Raw genomic sequence first — 21,865 nt, 5'->3', positions numbered from 1 at the left:
TGAAAAATGAATGTAAGTGGTCTAAACTCTCTGATCAAAAAGCATAGATTGGCAGATTTAAAAACAATACCCAACCATGTGCTATTTATAAGAGACTCACCTTACAGGCAAAAACATTCACAGACTGAAGGTAAAAGGATAGAAATATATATATATATACCTTTCAAGTGGAAACTGAAAGCAAGCAGAAGTAGCTACTCTCAGATAAAGTGGACTTCAAGCCACAATTAATCAAAAGAGACAAAGGTCACTTAATATTGGTTAAGGGAAATCATTAATCAACAACATATGTAATGATTATAAATATTTATATTTCAAACATTGATGCACCTATATACATTTTAAAAAACCTTCCCAATATAAAGAATCAAATAGATGACAATACATAACATTGGGTGATTTCAACACACCTCTCTCACCAGTATACAGGTCATCCAGACATACACTAAGTAAAGACTCTTCAGAATAAAAAAAAACACTATTAATAAAATGGATCTAATAGACATATATAGAATAAGTTATCTATCAACAACTTTCTTCTCAGCAGCACATTGGAATTTCTCTAAAATAGATCATATTTTAGGGCAGAAGGCAAGTCCTATAAAATACAAAAAAATGCAGACAATTTCTTGCATCAAGATTTTAAAAAGAAAGTATTTATATACTTTTGTATAAGTATTTATATCCCCCTCCGACAGGATCTCCTGAGGCGTGCCATCCAGCACCTCACAACCATCTGAAAGCATTTTAACACCTTCAGATTAAATAATATATTTTTGAATGAGAAATGGATCACAGAAGAAATCAGGGGGAAAAATTCTTAGAAACAAATGAAAAGAGATACGACATATCAAATTCTGTGGGACAGTATTAAGGCAGTTATAAAAGGAGAGTTTACTGCAATGAGTCCACATATTAAAAAAATAGAAAGAAACCAAATTAAAAAATCTAACATTAAACCTCAAGGCCCTACAAAAGAACAAATTAATTCTAAAATCAATATAAGACAGGAAATTATTAAGATCAGAGCCAAAATTAATGAAATTCAGAATTCAAAAAATAAAAAAGACCAATGCAACAAAGAGTTGGTTCTTTGAAAAGATAAATAAGGTTGATAAACCATTACTTAAGTTAACCAAAAGAAAGACAAAAGACCCAAACTAAGAAAATTAGAGATGAGAAAGGTGCTATCACTAAAGATACTTCTGAAACACAGAAGATCATTAAAAACTATTTTGAAAATTTATACTCCAGAAAACTAGAAAATCTAGAATACATTGATATATTTCTAGATATATATGACCCACCCAAACTAAACAATGAGGTTACACAAAACTTAAACAGACCAATATCAAGCAATGAGATTGAAGGAGCAATTAAAAACCTTACAATAAAGAAAAGCTCAGGTCCAGATGGATTCTAAGCAAAATTCTACCATGTAATTAATGACAATATTCCTCGGATTATTCCATGAAAAGGAAGTGAACACTGTCAAGTTCATTGTATGAAATCAGTATCATCCTGACACCAAAGCCAGACAGAGATACATCAAGAAAATAAAACTAAAGATCAATGTCCCTGATGAACATAGATGCAAAAATCCTTTAAAAAAATACTGGTAAACTGCACTCAAGATACATTTAGAAGATAGTACAGTATGATCAATTGGGTTTCATCCCAAGGGTACAAGGGTAGTTCAACACTAACAAATCAACAAATGTAATTCATCACATAAATAGAGTTAAAAATAAGAATCATATGATCATCTCAATGGGTGCAGGAAAGGATTCAACAAAGTGTAGCACCCATTCATGTTTAAAAGGTAGAATAGAAGGAGCTTACCTCAGCATTGTAAAGGCTATATATGATAAATTTAAGGCCAATATTATATTGACTGGTGAAAAACTGAAAGCATTTCCTTTAAAATCAGGAACAAGAAAAGAATGTCCACACTCACCATTCCTATTCAACATAGTTCTTCAAACTACAGCCAGAGCAATTCGCAAGATAAGAAAATTAAAAGGATATAAATAGGAAAAGATGTCAAATTTTCTCCATTTGCTCATGATAGGATCCTATATTTAGAAGAAAAACAACAACAAAAAACTCCACCAGAAGACTTCTAGAGCTGATAAATTTAGCAAATCAGTAAGATACCATATCAGTATACATAAATCAATTTCTTTTTTTGTACTCCAATATTATGAATCTGCTGAGGAAAAAAATCAGGAAAACTTTCTCACTTACAATAACAAAAATAAACAAACAAAAATTTAACCAAGGAGGTTAAAGATCTCTGCACTGAAAACTATAGAAAACTGAAGAAAGAAACTAAAAAATACCTTAGATGATGGAAAGACCTCCTATTTGGATAGGCAGAATTAATATTGTCAAAATGGCAAAACTATGAGAAAGTTATACAGATCAATGCAATCCCCATTAAAATACTAATGACATCTTCACATGTCTAGAAAAAAAACAGTCCTAAAATTCATTTGGAGGAATAAGAGACCCAGAATATCCAAAGCAATCCTGAGCAAGAAGAGGAATGCTGTAGACATCAAAATACCAGACCTCAAATTATACTATGAGCTATAGTAATAAAAACAGCAAGGTATTGGCACCAAAACAGACACGAAGACCAATGGAATAGAAGACACAGAGACAAACCCACATAGTTAAAGTCATCTGATATTCAACGAAGTGCCAAAAAGTGTTGGATAAAAGATAGTCTTTTTAACGAATGGTGCTGGGAAAACTGGATACCCATATGTAGAAGAATGAAATTAAATTTCTCTCTCTAACCCTACACAAAAGTCAACTCAAAGTGGATCAAAGTCTTAGGAATTAGACCAGAAACTCTGCAACTGCTAGAAGACAATGTAGCTCAATATTCTAACATATTGGAGCAGGTACCATATTCCTTAAAAAGACTCCTGAAGTATAAAGAAATAAAACCAAGAACCAAAAAAAGTAGGATAGCATCAAATTAAAAAGATTCTGCATGAAAACAGTAATAATTAAGAGCATGAAGAGAGAGCCTACAGAATGGGAAAATATTTTTTGCCACCTGATCCTTACATAGAGGATTAATGTCTAGAATATATAAAGATCTCAAAAAAAATCACCAATTCCAGAATCCCAATAACCCAATTAATAAATGGGCCAAAGTACTAAAGACACTTCTCAAAAGAAGAAATACAAATGATCAAAAAACATATGGAAAAACATGTTAAACACCTCTGGCAATCGGGAAAATGCAAATCAAAATTAAATTGAGATTTCATCTTCCTCCAGCCAGAAAATTGCAATTATCAAGAATACAAATAATAAATGCTGACAAAGATGTGGGAAAAGGTTTACTCATTCTTTGTTGGTGGGACTGCAAATTAGTACAACCACTCTGGAAAGCAGTATGAAGATTCCTCAAAAATACTAGAAAAAGTAATACCATATAACTCAGATATTCCACTCACCAGTATATAGATCCAAAAGATCTGAAATCAGTATACTATTGGGGTAGAGTCACAACAATGTTTATAGCAGTGTAATTCAAAATAACCAAGTTATGGAACCAGCCCAGATGCCTGTCAACAGATGAATGAATAAAGAAAATGTGGAAAATATAAATAATGGATGATTTCATCAGCTTTGTATCACCAAATTAATTTTGGTCAGATCAAAAGTCTTTAAAAGAGCAATTAAGAGAAGGAAAAGTTGATTTAGTGCTCAAGATTTCAGAGGTCTTGGTCCATACTCAGTTGATACTATGCTCTGAACCCAAGATGAAGCAGAATACTGTAGAAGTGGAAGGGTATGGAGAACGAAAGTAGTTCAGGACATAGCATTCAAGAAGCTGAGGAGTGGGGAGTCAGCAGAAAAAGAGAGAGAGCACATCCTGGCTCTGCTCACCAGGGACAAAATATAAGCCCCAAAGGCACACCCCCAGTGACTTACCTCCTCCAGTCACACCCTACCTGCCTATGGTTACTGCCCTTAATTCACATCAGTGGATCAATCCAGTGATTAGGTAAAGGCTCTTTAACCCAGTCATTTGACCTCTTAATTTTCTTGCATTTTCTCATACCTGAGCTTTTGGGGAACACCTCATATCTAAACCACAACAATGAAGCTTTATTCAGCTATAATGAAGAATAAAAGTATGGCATTTTCTGGTAAATGAATGGAACTGGAGAACATCATGCTAAGTGAAGTAAGCCAGACTTCAGAAAGTCAAGGATCAGATGTCTTCTCTCATATGTGGAAGCTAAACAAAACTAAGGAATAAAAAGTGGGGAAGGGAGACTCACATAAAAATAGATGGGATGAGTAGAGAAAGGGGATTGAAGGGAGGGAGGATGGACAAGGAAAGGGCAGAACAGTGAAGTGGAATTGATTAAACTATCCTATATACATATATGAATATATCACAGTAAATTTCACCTTTATGTATGTTGATAAAGCACTAATTAAAAAGAAAACTATAAATAAGTGGAAGAAAGACCCATAGAGTAGAGGAGGGGAACAGAAGGAGGGAGGAGGAATGAAAGGGGAAGTACTGGTGAGTAAATTAGAGCAAATTATATTCCATGCTTGTATGATTATTTCAAAATGAACACCAATATTATGTAAAACTATAACACACTAATAAAAACAAAAAAATAACAACAAGCAAACAAAAGGGAAATAATAAACACAGGGATTGAGCCTATGTTGCTCTACGATTAAGCTACATTTCTAGCCCTCTTTTTAAAAATATTTTTTAGTTGTTGATGTACCTTTATTTTTTATTTACTTATATGTGGTACTGAGGATCAAACCCAGTGCCTCATACATGCTAGGCAAGTACTCTACCACTGAGCCCCAACCCTAGCCTCAACCCAGCCCTCTTTATTATATTTATTTTGATATGTTGCCAAGGTGAGTCTCAAAATGCTCAGCTTCCCAAGTGGTTGGCATCAGAGGCCTGAGCTCAATGCTTTGTCAGAATGAACATTTTATTTGAATTATTCCACTAAAACAGAAGTCTCCAAAAATAAGCACACACCTCTATTGCTAAACTACTAAATATTGAGCACATTTCCAAAATTATTTATTTTAAATTCTTTTTATAATGTTTTATATTATTGTGTTTTGCAGTAATGGGGATTGAATCAAGGGTCTCAAACATTCTAGGCAAGAACTTTACCACTAAGCTGTGTCTCTAGCCCTTTCTAATTTTTTTTTTTTTTTTTAGACAGGTCTCACTTATCTGCCCAGGCTGCCTTCAGCCTTAAAATCCTCCTGTTACTGGTCTCAGCTATTTTAAATTCTTTAAGTTTAATATTGTGCTAACATTATATGAATTATAAAATACAAGTACAGAAAAATCCATACATATAAGGAAAAGATATGTAATATTGACAGATTATATTGATAATTCTAATAAATTTTACTGAGAGTTATGTGATAGCAAATGTTTTATTTCTTGAAATTATGGTATAATACCAGGTAATAGGAGAATTCTAAGCCTAAGGTCAGTTTATTCCTATATTTGCCTTTAATGAATATAATAGCTAAAATGGACACCAGAAATAGATATGAAGGAAGTAAAAAATTGGCTTCATGTACCCAATTAAGATATTCAAAATTTAATTCCCTTCACCAATTATGCAAGGTTATAGGTTAGACTCTTTTTTCCTAGTAAATTTCTGATTTCCCCGATGTTATTCAGTTTTCTGTGCATTTTTTAAAAATGTTTTATAAATGAGGTGTAACTTCAGTAAAATGTCATTTGGAAGATTTTAATCATGACATATGATTGTTCCAAGTTTATTAAGTGTTCATATATAAGAGTTTTTAAATGTTTGTGTCATTTTTTAAAAAGTTTTATTCACAATATCTTTAGTAAGGTATTAATTTCCATTCCATAAAAATGCATCTATTAGGGGCTGGGGTTGTGGCTCAGTAGTAGAGCGCTTGCCCAGCATGTGTGAGGCACTGGGTTTGATTCTCAGCACTGTATATAAATAAATAAAATAAAGGACCATCAATGATTAAAAAGATTTTTTAAATGCATCTCTTATAACTACAGTTATTTTTAAGAAATAGAGTTGTGCAACTACTACCATCATCCAGTTTTAGGACATTTCCATCAAGATATAGGTAAACCTCCAAAACATTATGCTTTAGAAAGAAAAGCTAAACACAAAAGGTTCCATGCTGCATGATAACATTTATATGAAGCCTCAAAGATGGGAAAAATATGGAGAGGGAAAGCAGATCAGAGATTACAGTGGGCTGGGATGGGAGGTCTGAATGCAAGGGATTACAACTCAATGTTTTCTCTTGCATTTGTAGTTCATAATTTTATAGCTGAATAGTGTTCCATTGTACTACATTTTGTTTTTTTCCATCATCAATTGATAAACTTTTGAATTATTTCCAGTTTTGGATATTATTAATAATACTATTTTTCATAAAATTTTTTGTGTGGATATACAATATATTAAAGTAGAATAGCAGGGTCATCTGGTAAGTTTTATTTATAAGAAATTACCAAGTGGTTTTCTAAAAAAATATTTTTATGTAGTTAAACCAATCAGCAATTTATAAGAGTTTTTTCATAACCTTGTCATCACATAATATTTTCAATCTTTTGCCTTATACCCATTCTAATGGTAGTCTAGTGGTATTATATTGTGGTTTTAATTTGAATTTACCTAATGATTAATGATATTGAGCAAGTTTTTGTGTGCTTACTAATCTTTCATATACCTTACTAGTAAACATTCATGATAACAATTTGCCCATTTTTAATTGAATTTCTTAACTTCTTTTTTATATTTAGAAGTTCTTTATGTATCTAGATATATGTCTTTTATCAGATTATATGGATTCAAAATTATTGTCCCAGTCTCAAGAGTTGTCTTTTCATTTTCTTACTGATATCTTGGTGTATTTAAAGGACAAAACTTTTAAATAAAATCCAGTTATTTTTTTTCTTCTTTTATGGATCATGATTTTAGTGTCATAATTAAGAACTGTGTGCCAAAAGCAAGGTCACAGGAATTTTCTGTTCTTTTAAAAAGTCTCATAATTTTAGCTCTTACATATAGTCTATAAAATATATTTAGTTAAATTTTCTCTGTGTAGTGTGATGTAAGAGTCTAAGTTGATTGTTCTGTATATGGATCTCCAATTATCCCAGTAGCACTTCAAGAAAAAAAAAAACAATCATCATTGATCTGCTTGATATCTTTATTGAAAAGTAATTGACCATAAATATAAGGTCTAATCGTTGGAACTTCAAGTCATTAATCTACATGGTTATTGTTATTCCCATACTACATTCTATTATTGTACCTTTATAGCAAGTTTTGAAATTAGATATTGTAATTATTCTTCATTTTTTTCACAAAATCAAGAACCAATAAATGGAATGAATTCAAACTAAAAAACTTCTCAGCAAATTAAACAATCAGTAATGTAAAGGAAGAGCCTATAGGAGAAAATCTTTACCACATGCACCTCTGGTAGAGCATTAATCTCCAGAATATACAAAGAACTCAAAACCTTAACACTTTCTATCTATCTATCTATCTATCTATCTATATACACACACACACACACACACACACACACACACACACACATATCCCAATCAACATCTCCATCCCAATCAACAAATGGGCTAAGGAACTGGCCAGGCACTTCACAGAAGAAGAAATACAAATGGTCAAAAAATATGTGAAAAAATGTTTATCATCTCTAGCAATTAGAGAAATGCAAATCAAAAGCCACTCTAACATTTATCTCACTTTAGTCAAAATGGCAATTATCAAGAATGAAAGCAACAATAACTGTTGGCGAAAAAGGGAAAAGGGTACACTCATGCATTGTTAGTGGGACTGCAAATTGGTGGAACCACTCTGGAAAGCAGTATGGAGATTCTTCAGAAAACTTGGAATGGAGCCACCATTTGACCCAGCTATCCCCACTCTATGGTTTATACCCAAAGGAGTTAAAATCAGCCTACTTCAATGATGCAGCAACATCAATGTTTATAGCAGCTGAACTTACAATAGCTAAACTATGGAACCAATCTAGGTGTCCTCCAACAGATGATTTGGATAAGGAAAATGTGACACACACACACACACACACACACACACACACACACACACAATGGAATGTTACTTAGCCTTAAGGAAGAATAAAATTATGGCATTTGCAGGTAAATGGATGGAGCTAGAGAATATCATGCTAAGCAAATGAATGGGTGTTAGATCTTGTCAATTGCTTTTGTGGATCTATTGATAACTTCATTTTTTATTTTATTTAAAAATTACTAAACTATAGGAAAATGTGACCGTTCTTAATTTCTGGTTCCTGACAAGATGCTGTATTAGCAATTGGTGTTGACTTGCCCTTCCAGCCAATCTCAAAGGTACATGAAGTTGTAACCAGCCAAGTGAAGGCCCTATGACAATAAAGTTATCTGTTATGTAAAGGAAACAGTGGCCCAGGAGGTAAAAAGAGCCAAGACCCATGGCTAAAGGATAGAGTGGGTTATTTCCTCTCCCCTTCTGTTCTAATAAGTATATTTTACCTCATTGAAGACAGTAGTTGTGGAGTTAAGAAAATGATGTGTTTTTTTTTGTTTGTTTGTTTTTTACTTTCTGAGGATTTATCTTAGAAAAACTTCAATCTTAGCATTTTATAGTAGTGGTTTAGGTTTGGTAATAATTTGAGATCACTTAATGTGTAATGATCATTTGATGTCCCAGGTTGGTATCAAGTAAAGAGATGTGTGTTAATCAGCTTTCCACTACCATAAAGAATATCTGAGATAATCAACTTAAAGTGCGGAAAGATTGATTTTGGCTCATGGCTTCAGATACTTCAGTCCACAGGGACTAAACTCCATTCTCTTTGAGGCTGTGGCAAGGCAAGTTATCAGTGGGGAACATGTGGTAGAGCGAGCTGCTTACTTCAAGTTGACCAGGAAGCAGAGAGAGGAAGACAAAGAGATCAGAATCCCACAGTCTCCTTCAAAGCTTGCCTCCAATGATCTGAGACATCTCACTGAGCCCCACCCTTTGAAGTTTCTACCACCTCCCAATAGTGCCACTCTGGGAAACAAGCCTTAAACACAAGGCCCATAGCAATCTGCTTTCCAAATGGAAACTGCTAACTTACCAGGTGTCTTGCATCCGTCTCACAACTTTCTTTTGCATTGAGTTAGACTCAAAGCTGGTAGTCATGTGAGTTTTTTCAGTACTTATCATACTTCCAACATAGGTTCATTTATAATGACTGTTAATCTTCATTTTTGAAGAACAATTTTAATAGATATTGAATCCATGATTGAAAGGGTTTTTTTCCTCCAGTATTTTCAATATCTCATTTCACCACCCTTTAATCTCTTTCTGATGAGAAGTCAGCTGTTAATTTTATTATGGTTTCCTTGTGTATGAATTATTATTCCCTTGATAACTCATTGTTTTCCTATCTTTGTCTTTCAACAATCCAAATAAGATGTTTCTAGTTGAGGTTCTCTTTTGAGTTCATTCTATTTTGGGTTTGCTGAGTTTCTTCAATCTGTGGATTCAATTTTTGTCAAATTTTTGGATTCTTAGGACACTGTTTCTTCAAATATATTTTTCAATGACTTCCTATCCCCCTTGTTTTCTTCTGACACTCCAAGTATGTGCAATAAATACACTTTAATCCTGTCTCACAAGTCTCTAGGGCTCTATTCATTTTTCTTCAATCTTTTTTTCTTTCAGCTCTTTAGATTGGATAGCCTCCATGACTCCTTATTTTGCAATCTCAGATGTGCTGTGCAATCACATACTATATTTTTACAGTTTTTATTATATTTTTCAAAATAGAAATTCTAAAATTTTCTATTTGGCTTTTTTTTTTTTTTTGCATAGTGTTTCTTTTTCTATTGAAATGATCTATTTGTTATTTTTCCCTTTAAATTTTACAGCATATTCATAGTAGTCATTTTGAGTTAGTTGCATACTAAATCCAACAAGAGGCCCACTCAGTTCATATTTTCCTAAATTTGGGTCACACTGTCACGGGTGGGTTTCAACCCACCGAAATACCTAAGAGGTTTTCTAAGTTGCTGGAACTTAAATTTCAGGATCTTTTCACCTGTAGTGAGGTCAGTGATGTCTCTGATAAATTTTGTAATTTTTATTTTTAACCTGTCTCCAAAACAATTTATACAAATGTGTACTATAAATATAAATTCTAATATTTTCTTCTTTACCAATGATGTGGCAAAATGGTTCTACCTTGAAAAAGCAATCAGATTACTTATTTTCTCAAAGTTATTTCTTACCCCTAACATATTTTTTCACATCTTTAAAGCTCTTATTTATTGAGTATTTACAATGTCCCAAATCACACAGGTTCCCTATTTATTTTCACAAGAAAATCTGAGGGTCATTTATGTTGTAACATAAAACGGTGGTACCTCACAGTACTTGCCTCTGAATACTCTGACACATTTTAGTTATTCACCATTACATTCTCAGAACCTAGCACAGATCCTTACACATACTAGGGACTAAAGAACACCTGTAGAATAATAAAACTTGATGTCCTTTTCCAATCTGGTGGGAAATCTACCACAAAAGCATGAAGATAGATTACCTCATTTATTGTGATGATAGGTCAGGATAGCCTCTCCTCACACTCCAATTTCTCAAGGCACTTGAGTAGACAGATCTGAGAAATTCAGCATTAGCTTCCTGAAGCAGCCTACTGCAGGAAGACAATTGTAATTCATTCTTGCCCCTAACTTAAAAGGAGGAAAACCTAGAATTGAAGAATACAGAACTTTGAAGTGAAAGTGTGGGAGGGATATACACTACACTAAATAAAGCTGTTTCTTCCAACAAAGGTTGGCAATGCTTAGTAATTGATAGATAATTTATTTCTATTCTTTGATTATAAAAAATTAGACTGTTATCCTTCATAGTCAAACAAGATGGTCATAATATATGTTTTCTTTTGTGGCAAAATATTTGCATATTATTTAGTGAAGAAACAGGGAAACTCACTAAAGGGAAACCAGAAAAAGAACATGGTAAGGGTGATGAAAAAAAAATAGAGATTTCATGGAACAATAATTTTTTTTTTTAAAAAAATGAAGCTTATTTAAATATGGTTACATGGGAAGGATAGTATAGATGAGGAAAAGCCCTGTCCCTCTCCTAAGTTCAGTGCTAGAGCTCTATGAGTTAGATTTACAAAGGAAAGATTAACAAGAGGAAAAAATGGACTCAGGTACACAGAAATTCACAAAGCACTGTAAGTCAGGAAGGCAGTTATGAGACTTATATACCATCTTAACAAAGGGGATAAAGTGTGAAAACAAAAATGAGACAAAGGAAAGGGGCTCGCGGCTTCTTGCAAAGAGGCAAAGGTTAACTCATAGAAAAGTGACAATAAAGTGTTGTTTAATAAGGGTTGTTATAAGAATTCACTCAGGTGATGGGACTGTCTTTGAAGTAATTCTCTTCCTAGTATTAGAGAGAGAAAAACCTTTACAATTGGAAATTTATGTTATACAGTACTCCATTATCCATGGTTTCACTTTCTACGGTTTCAGTAACACACAGTTAACTGTGGTCTGAAAATATTAAATGGAACATTCCAGAAATAAATAATTCATAAGTTTTAAATCGCATGACATTCTGAGTAGCATGATAAAATCTTAAGCCTTCCTGTTCCAAAAAGAAACTGATGATCTTCCTTCTAATATGTCATCAGAAGGTCAGTGGTAGCCTAATGCTACTTTACAATGCTTATATCATTCATCTCACTTAATTTCATCATAATAGGCATTGTATCATGTCACACACCACAGGAAGAGGAGTGAACACACCACAATAAGATATTTTGAGAAAAAAAGATCACATTCACATAATTTTTGTTACAGTATAGTTATAATATTGTATTTTATTATTGGTTATTATTTTTAATCTCTTATGGTGTCTAATTTATAAATTAAACTTCATCATAGCTACATATGTATTGGAAACATACTACTATATGTAGGGTTTTGCTCTATCCTTAGTTATAGGCATCCACTGTGGGTATTGAAGCATGTCCCCCAGGGATAAGGCGAAGTGTTATAGTTTTAACAAGGGAAACTCAAGATCTGCCTTTAGACAGAAAGCAGGAAAGGAAAATGTCTTTTTCCTTCATCTACTGTTGCTCAATTGAATGCAGCTTGAATTAATCTTTATGATAAAGTGGCATATTTTGAGGTAGCAAATTGTAGTTCCTCTTTAGCAGAAGCCCAGAAAACATCAGGACCAAGGCAACTCACCTGTTCTCTCAATTCCAAACTGCCAGAAGAATCTGATTGGCACCATTACACGTTATGGGTCAATGGTTAGCCAATGCATTGGCTACATTTGGATCAGGTCCCCAGAGCAGGGGTGTTATGACCAGGATACGTGGTCACAGGTCATGCTGAGCTGCCTCCTTCAAGGACTGGGGATATAGGCACTAGAAAACATACCTAGTACACATGCCATATGTCTGTTATATGTACCAGATATTTCATGACTTTTGGATTTATGAAATATAAAATTTTCATGACTATACTATGTTTTCTAAGAAACAGAGCAACCTAGATGCTTTGAGTAGATAAAAAGAAATAATGATCTGACTTTCAATTACTTTCCCTGATATACAAGAGTTTTACAGACTTAGCTATGAATATGTCAAAGCACACATAGACAGTCTTTTTCACACACTCTTTCTCATAATCTGGTACCTTTCTGAGACCTTTCTGTTTCTGGAGGTTACATGGCAAAAACCTCTACTCTGCTCTGCCATAATTTACCTCATTTTTCCACAGTGGATGTCCAATCTCATCTTTTTTTCTAATTATTTCCCAATATTATTGCTTCCAATTTCTCAATGTTAGAAGTTAATTTTTTCCAGGACTAATAAATGACTTATTGAATATTGGCTTTCCTTAGCATGGAAAGTATACTTCAGTAATATAAGGCACTGTGAGGTACACACTCATGATTATGATGAGTCTCAGCCTCTAGGAGAGAAGGTTCATACACAAGTAACTACAGCAGGGGGTAGAGATGTCATATGCCACAGTAATATACTAAGGCAGAAATCAGTCTCTCTAGAGGTGACAGGATCAGGAAACTTTAAGAAAAGACCTTGCAAGTAACTACTGGGCTAGGTCTTTAAGGTAGGGGGAGGATGTGAATGTTCAGAGAATGGGGTTAAGGGCATAGACAATCCTGAAGCTACCTGAGTGGAACTATTATTAAGCCTTAGGAACCCTCTTCAGGAACATCTTACATCACTGCTCTGCTCTCTCTCCCTCATTTGCCACCTACTTCTGTTTTAATATTCCTCTTTTTAAAAAATGAAATTATCACCATTATTGTAGTTTTTATCTTCACTCAGCCCACTCCTCCACAGATAGCTAAATATGAGAAGAGTTTTCCTGCTTTCAGTTTTCTTATTCCTTGCTATCCTTAAAATGTTTTTAAAGGAATTTATTGCAAATTATTATGTACTAATATGAAAACAACAAACATTGGAAAGTTTAAAAGTTTCCATAATCTTTGAAAGGATCAGGTTGACTTCTTTCTGAGGTGGTAATTGAAAAGTTCCTTAGATTTCTGATGTTTACTATGGTTCTTGAGGTGGAGTCTCTCAGCTGCTTCAGTCTTCCTCTTGCTACCACAATTTCCCACCACTTGGACACCAAGTGCAATGGATGACAGGTTTAAAACTTTCTCTGCCCAAGTGAGTCATTAGCATTTCTAATGTATCCTCAGCAGAGGTGACAATGGTTTCTATCATTCCCTGGAAACCTGCAATTAAGGCATGCAACTTGTAAGCAAAGGATTTTTTTTTTTTTTTTTTGGTATAAGATAACTGAACTGGCCAAATGAGCTGGGATTTTGAGGAGAAAGAGCACAATCTTCCAAAATCATTTTAAGATAGAAATTTGGGGATACAGAGAAAGAAAGACATATTTAGTCTCAAAAGAGAAGTATACATGAACCACAGGAGTGCAGGAAGCAACTATGAACTATTGGAATGCAAAACAAGCAACTCCTGAGCATCCCAGCCCATGTTCTTGGCCCATGTCCTTGCCCATAAAAATAACATGATATGAAGGCAATGGGCAAGCAAAAGGAAAACTGGTGAAAACTGCACAGCTCTACCCTAACTCTGCCTCTAGTCCAGCCCTTAGGTATTGCCCCTCTAGAAATATCAATATCCCAGCCCAATGGATTGCTTCTCACTCTCAAAATGTCCCACATTCTCCCTTGAATATGTATTCCTTGCTTTATGGCCAAAGTTTCTCACCCTAGAGACAGCCCACATTTTCCCTTGAATGTGTCTCTGCTTTCCTAAATAAATTTCTCTGTGCTTCTGATGTATCCTTAAATTAATTTCTGTGATGGTTTTCCAAGAATCCCACTGGTCATAAGTTGTGTTCCCCTTGTGGAAACTCCTTGGATCTCCTCTCGTGACAAATTTAGTTGTATTCAAGGGCCAAAATATAGGGATGAAAAAGTAGGTACCTCAAGAAATCCCCTTTATATTGTTTCTTGATAAAAGGAAAGACTAGTAGATGAAGATAGAGGTAGGGTAAAAGGAAGATGGTTTTCTAGAAGCCCAGATGTTTGGAAGGATTAACAAGATCTTTGGAGAAGAGAGTGTAAAACATATATAAAACAGAAGTTATAATCAGCAAAATCCTCGTGGAGAGAGTGTGGTCTATGTTTAGGAGCACAAATGGAGTATGAGTTTAAAAGAGAAGTATGAACACTCCTTCTTAGGGCTGAAGGTGGTGAAGATGAATGAAAACTGAGACTGAGGCTTAGGAAAGCTAGGTGAGGAAACCCATGCTGGATCCTCTCAGTCAACCATAAAACAAGATTATTTTCAGAATTTGGAGGAGCCCAAGTATAATGGGGGCTTGAGGAGAGTTGAAATGGGAGATCTGGGAGATGTTCCCTGGTTTATATCCCTGATGAAGAAAGAAACTTGGAGAATCAGTGAAGAGCCAGGCATTTGAATAAAATCAGTTTGTAGTGGAATGAAGTGATTTCTTAGCCTTATCCAGAGGTGCCTAGTAATGTAGGAGCAAGTTCAAAAGAAAACATTCAATTAAATATAACAAGAAAAAATTAATGTTAACAACTTATTTTATGGGACATTATTCCTGTTGAAGTTTAGTAACATTTTAATCATTACGAACATGAAATATACAATACAAAAATAGTAGTCACATGCACATTTTAAGAAAAATACAAAATAAAAGATTATTGGAGTAAAAAAAACCACAACTAGCTCTATTTTTTCTTCTTTCCATGCTCACCTAAAGCATGAAAAATTAATATTCATTTTTTTCTTTCAAACACACAAATCTTTATTCAATGTTATTGAAAAAATTAGAACCAAATCATTGGTATCTTGACAGAACATTAAAAAAGTCTTATTTGTAAACATTTACATTTTACTTTTTCCATTCTCCTCTGAACAAACACACATCAAAAAAAGTCCAAAGAAGTCAAAAGCAGGTAATTTCCATGATGGCAAAGCATGAGACAGCACTTCCTGGCCCTGGCTAGTTCTTTCCTAATTCTGAAAATATTTAGGGGGAGCATTCACACGTTCACTTGTTTTATTCCTCAGTTTTTAACCTTTCACTGGATTGTCAAGTTTTTGCTACAAAATTGTGGGAGTCATTTTTCCAATCAAGATACCATATTAGCATTTCTCAGGTTACATTTTTATAATCCTCAGTTACAGTAAGATAAAAACCAATAGCAAAGAGTATCATCCAACTTAAAATTCAGAACAGTAGGTAGACATATGTAGCTTGCACACACATTAATCTGTTTCCCTCAACAAAATATTTGTAATTTCCAAAATCCTATCAGCTTTTTCACACAATATGGTCCCTCTAATTTGAGGGGCAGTAACATAAACATAGCTTATTTTTCTAACAAAATCACCAAAAGAAAGGAGCATAAGAATACTAGTGACTACATACTATAATGATATTGTGTTTAAAAGCTTAATATATTTATGAAGTCCTGCTTTAAAAGGTGGTATCTAAATAGGAAAGTCGTTGATCAAAAACAACTGGTATTAACAAACTAGCAGAGAGATTTTAAATGAATGAACACTCATTATTAAAGTTCAAGATTGTGCACTGATTCTATGCCTCGGTTCATTTCTTTATCAAATTTAGAGTTAATCTGGAAAGTAGTCAGAAAAAAACCCATCAACTGTAACCTATTTTCTTTTTTTTTTTTTTTTTTCATAAAATCATCAGAATGCATGAAGGATTGACTGTCACCTATATCCTTCTCCAGCCGGTAACCTCTTTAAGTCAAAGAGCATGCACCTGTCAACCTTACAGTGCAGAATGCACATACAATGGTGTTTAATAAATACTAGTTCCTGGAGGGCATGAGAGGTTTGCTTTGGGAAGCAAGGAACACACTGTTACGCGTTGATCGGTTGGCGTCTATCATTCAATTGCTAAAATATCATGCAAAGGAAATCCTCAATGAGTCTCTTTTGGGAAGGGTTTATACCTTTGAAGAGTCAAAAATCTCAGGCCACGTCCGCCTTAGGGAAGGAGGAGTGGCTGAGAACAAATCTAAATAGAATTGAAGTGACTCAGTGACGTCAGGAGGAAGCAGAGATTTAAAGGACGGGGTGCAAACTCACCTGGAGAAGCAGAAGCTGCACAGATGTCAAAAGTCAAAGGGCCTAGCCTTGCCGGCTCTTCAGAAGCTGGTAAAGTGAAACGCCCACTACTGGGCTCTCACAGTCAAGTATAAGTCTAGGGGCTCAACTGTTCATGCCTTTGACGCCAGAGGGAAACCCTACCATGTACAATTGGGTTGACAAGAAGACAAAGCAAACCTGCCCCCAGATTTCAGAGCCGGCGTTCGGGAATCCCCTAGTACTTCTTTCCCTCACCCTCTCTGGCGCCAGAGGCCAGAGACTGGTTCATCTTCACTCCCCACCTTCTCCAGGCCCTCTGGCTCTTAACAGCATCGGTCTCTATGGCGACCTGAAACCGCAGTTCCCATTGGCAGGTTCAATATGAGGGCCGGGCCAATGGGGAGGGTCAGCCTTTTTCTTCCGACCAATGGGGCTGTCGGGGAGCTTGTCCGGAGACGGCGGCGTGCTGACGTTCCCGGGAGCCTGGGGCTGGCCGGGCAGGCGGGCTAGCGGCTGGGCGGGCGGCGGCTGCGGCCTCTGGTCAGTAGAGGGGGCTCCGGGGCTGAGTCCGAGTCGACGCCGGCCGCGGAGGCGGCACCATGGGCACCGGGTAGAGGGACAAGTTGGCCACCGCCGCCACCGGGGGTGGTGGGAGAGCCTCTCCGGGGGAGGGGGCGGGTGGGGGAGGGAGGGGCGGGCAATCACACGGCCGCGGCACTTTTTTAATTTTTTCGGGTGCCGCTGCGGCTACCCTTCGGCGTGGATGTCCCAGATCCCTGGAGCGACGACGGCCGCTGCCTAACCTGGAAAGTAAGTGTGCGGGCTCGCGGGAGGGCGCGGAGACTCCTGCGCACGAGACCCCTGGCCCTTGGCCCCTTGCGCCCTAACCAGGACCTGCTCGCTGAAGGGACAGGCGTCTCCCTCCCGTTACTCGGTCCCCACCGACTCGCGGCCGCCTCGGCTTTCCTGCCCCGCCTCGTGTTCTTGCCCGCACTCGCCTGCCTGCTCCCCTCCCCCCGGCAGGCGCACAAGTTTCACCCTCCATTTGCTTTTCCCGGCGAATACTCTTCCCGGGTCTCCCCTACGCGGTGCGCTCGACCCCTCCCCACGTTTGCCTTTTCGGATTCTAAGCCCCCAGCGCCAAACTTAAGCGCCGTGCGGAGCTCTTCTGGACGTTTACCCGGCGGATTCCCTACTACCTCCCGCCTGGCACGCTGCCCCGCGTCCCCAACACCCTGGGGCGTCCGCCTCCCTCAGCCCTTCGGGCGGTCTGTCCGCCCCTCCAGCCCCAGAATCCGCATCCTGGCCCTTCTCTTCCTCCCACGCCCCTGCTGGCCTCACTGTCTCGTGTTTGCCCCCTTAGCCCTTCACTCCGGCGGGTCTACCACACTCCTTTCGGTTCGGTGCGCCCCTCTCTCCTCGTGGCTCGTCCTCACGCTCCACCCCTCCCAGTTCCCCAGCCCCAAACCTCCTGGCTGCCCTCCTGCGCCGTCGCTTCCTCCTCTGCCTGCTAGGAGTTGAAGCGGAGCTACTGCACCCCTTTGGCGAATCTCGTGTCCCTGCCCCTGTCTGGGGCTGCCCGGCCCTCTCCTCTCCTCTTTCCCCCTAACCGGGAAGTGAGGGGGCGTGCAGCGGGCCCGGGATTTGACTGTGTGTTGGCTGAGTGCGACAAACCTCGAGCGCGGGCAGTGGAGGCGCCGCGGCGGCCGTGGCCGCTCGGGGCGCAGCAGTAGTCAGGTGTGTGTGTCTGGGGTGGAGGCGGGGGGTGGGGTGGGGGGTGACGCGCATTGCCAGCTCCTGGGCTGGCGACAGATTGTGCCGGAATGCGAGGAATGCACCAGGGGCAGAGTCCATACTGCCCGCCAGGGCTTTGGTAGCGCCTTCCCGGCCCAGCTCTCACCGCGCAGCCAGAGGTCACCGGAGCATCTTCGGAGCTGGTGAGCCTCCTTTCACTCCTCTCCCCCCTTCGTTTCTCTCCATGCGGCAGAAAGGGCGGCGGAGGGGGAAGCGCTTTAGTTTCTTTGGGCTCCAGCTAGCCTTTCGTCTTTTTTTTTTTTTTTTTTCTGCATTGGTCTCCAGGACGGTGAATTTGGGGCCCGTGGCGGTGTAGCCAAGGTTATTGATCATTGCACAAGGCTCTTTGCAAGTTTGGTTTTCATGGTTTGCATAGCGCTTGGTTTTTACCAGGGTTTCCTGAAAACCTGCAGAAACAGGGGGTCGAAGGTTCTTGGAGTAATGAGCTGCAGCCAACACATTTTTAGCTTCATTAAAAAAAAAAAAAAGCCTGTTAGTGCTCATGGATGAGAATGTACTGCAAGAGAGATCTTGAATGCATCACTTTGCTGTCATAAGAATTGTAATTTTTTTCCTTGTCATACTGGGCTGTGTTTAGACCTTGTATAATACATAATGAATAGAAACAGAGAAGCAGTGTTTGGTCAGCGATGGGACAGATAGAACTGTCTGGTACAGTTAAATTCAGGATTCGGGGCGTGTCAGTTACCATTGCAAGTGACACAGGAACACCACAAATCATGTATATTTCAAGATGTAATTTATTCGTAGAGGTACCAGTTATTTCTTTTTTACTGGGTTTGACAAGGAAAAAAAAAATCCCTGCAGCCTTAAAACTTTTAGAAAATGGTAATTATTTATGTACAAAATCAGTCATGGTCAATGTGCATTTTTAGTCAAATTTTGTTTTCTTAATACAGAAAAGCAAAATTTTGACAGAAAATACTTTTATCGAATTGGGCTTTGATTTTTTTTTTTTAAGAAAGTGAAAGAATGCTTTCTCTCTTTCTCTCTCTTTTTTAAATATAGTATATTGCAAGTATATTGCTATAGAAGTATTTTCATTTCTGGTGCCCATGAAACATGAAAATGGCAACATGAAAATGAGAGTAACCCATGTCTGAATTAAGTGTTTCTGGATGTGGAAAAGCATACTATGTGTACTTTTCTTTGACACAGTTTGCTTTGGAGGTTGCATTTACTGTAAAGCCTCTCTGCACCTGGTTATTTTGTATCAAATTCAAGTAAAAGAAGTCAGTTGTCCAATCAGTCAGCTGTCTTCCAACCACTACTTTGTGTGACTCAAGGACATTGAAAAATATGAGAGCTTTTTAGTTAAGGACCCAAGGGAAAGATTGTTGTCTTTTGGTTACTACATTGTTCTTCAGTTATGTCTAAAATCAGTGAAGCTTCTAATTTAGAGGTTCAATTTATGTCCAGTAACACTGTGGAGGATATTGGAAGGTGTTTGTGAATGCTAACAGGAAAACTTTTATTATGTAACAATATCATATTACAGCAGAATTTAACCCTTGCCTATTTGATTTGATGTCAAGATTGGAAAGTAAAAGCATATTTAGTTTCTATGTTGCATGAGAAATTGAATAACCTGGGCTCATGTGTGTGTGTGTGTGTGTATATATATACACACACACATTTGATTGTGCAAAAAAATTTACCTGCTTCAATTAGAAATACATTCTGCTTGTTATCAATGTTTAAAGAGAGGAATCTTTTAAACTAATGATCTTTCATAATTGAAAATAATATGAATTATGTTTTGACCAAAGTACATGCCCTCTCTATTCCCCACTGTTATATAAGGAGAAGGTACTACATTTGGTGTCTTATATGTTATACTGAAGAGTAAATCAGGGAAATTAAGTATTAATTTTAACTCTTATTTAAACTGTTTTTGGAAGAAGATAGAGGAGCAGAAAGAAGGTATGGAAAGCATAAGAAGTAGAGGCAGCTGGTATTCAAAATCATATACATCTTTTATTGTTGCATTTACAGGCTGAATAAACCTATCAATTTCTGTGTATAATCCTGACAATATGAATTTAAAGATCCTACTGCCAAATTCAGTTAAATAAAACTTTAGCAACTGAATGACCTTGAATATTTAGATTGTATCAAATCACAACTGCAATTTTCTTTCATTTCTGATCCATACAAAGTGGCAAAGTAAATTTAATTTAAAAATTTGAAATTCATTTAATTTCTAAAAATTCAGTTATTGCCCACTTATAAACTGAATAACTGCCGTATTTTAAATCAGGGAACCATCTGGTACATTCAGTTTCTTATCTGACTCTTAGAAATATTAAGATATTTTCAGAATGTTCTAAATTCTTATTTTTTTTAATACTTCGATTGAGAGGTAACTCCCTTCCTTGCTTAATTCTAAAGTGGACAGTATACCTTCATTTTTAATTAGAAGATAAAATAGAAGTTATGATTGGTTATTAGCACATAAATATACATGGAGTTGTATGCGCCTTTGGGATGCCTTCACACTTTCAGCGTACTGGGAGATAATAAGTCTCCAGTGTATTAAATGATTCTGTAGTGCCCTTTCTGCACTGAAGGGGGAGGAATAACCTGAAACATAACACCAGTGGACTAGTATGTGTGGAGAATTAAATAACTATTTCATGGCCAGACTTTAATTACACATAGCTGTAAACACAGAAAAAGGACTTAAAATGTGAAGATGGACAGAGATGTAAGTATTTATGTACTACAAGGAAGCAATGATTGCAGTCAGCAGGTCAGTTTGATGGCCAAGAGTAAGAAATAACAGGTTCTTTCACGGTAAAGGACTCAGTCCCTGGGTTGCTAAGAGCAACAGTTTATGTGCTGGCTTCTTTCACAACATTCAGATCGTTCTCACATTGTCACTTATTAATAATTCAGAATTATCTTAATCTTATGGGACTAAGTTACCATTACTAAATTTGGGGTGTTACATGATGGTACTATTCAATTAAACTTAGAAATGCTTCAGACATTCCATTCATCATTGGCCTAAATTGTTTTTCTTTTCATAACTTAGATTTAGTTTCATTTGATGTACCGATAAATGTTGGCTACATTGCTGATCATCTTATTATTCATAGTCTTGATAACATAATTTATTATGACTCATAATGATTCATTGCAGATGATAAAATATCATTAGGTATTGGATTATAAAAATTTAGTACTATAAAATAAATAAAATATGGAAATGTCTGAATTTTTAGTCATGTCATGTGCAGCATTTTTCAGGAACTGAATAATGCCTGAAAATTGAGTGGTGCCAGTCCCTGTAGACAGATTTTTG

General features: G+C 36.9%; 2 protein-coding genes across 2 annotated transcripts in view; one reads left to right on the top strand and one right to left on the bottom strand.

The window, feature by feature from the left end:
• The window catches only part of Ccdc148 (coiled-coil domain containing 148), a 356,434-nt gene extending 339,058 nt beyond the window's left edge, over nt 1-17,376 (bottom strand). The window contains exon 1 of the mRNA XM_046426939.2: nt 16,744-17,376. The gene's annotated coding sequence lies outside the window, so the exon portion shown is untranslated. The remainder of the gene's footprint in view (nt 1-16,743) is intronic.
• Nucleotides 17,377-17,435: 59 nt separating this feature from the next.
• Nucleotides 17,436-21,865, top strand: part of LOC124080853 (plakophilin-4-like) — a 169,564-nt gene continuing 165,134 nt past the window's right edge. Inside the window, exon 1 of the mRNA XM_058573506.1 lies at nt 17,436-17,553. The gene's annotated coding sequence lies outside the window, so the exon portion shown is untranslated. The remainder of the gene's footprint in view (nt 17,554-21,865) is intronic.

Source organism: Marmota monax, unplaced genomic scaffold (assembly GCF_021218885.2).
Source record: "Marmota monax isolate L192 unplaced genomic scaffold, Marmota_monax_Labrador192_F-V1.1 WCK01_AAM20220418_F8-fsc00048, whole genome shotgun sequence".
NCBI classification, from domain to species: Eukaryota; Metazoa; Chordata; class Mammalia; order Rodentia; family Sciuridae; genus Marmota; species Marmota monax.
The sequence above is the reverse complement of the archived record's forward strand: the minus strand, read 5'-3'. Positions and strand labels throughout refer to the sequence as shown.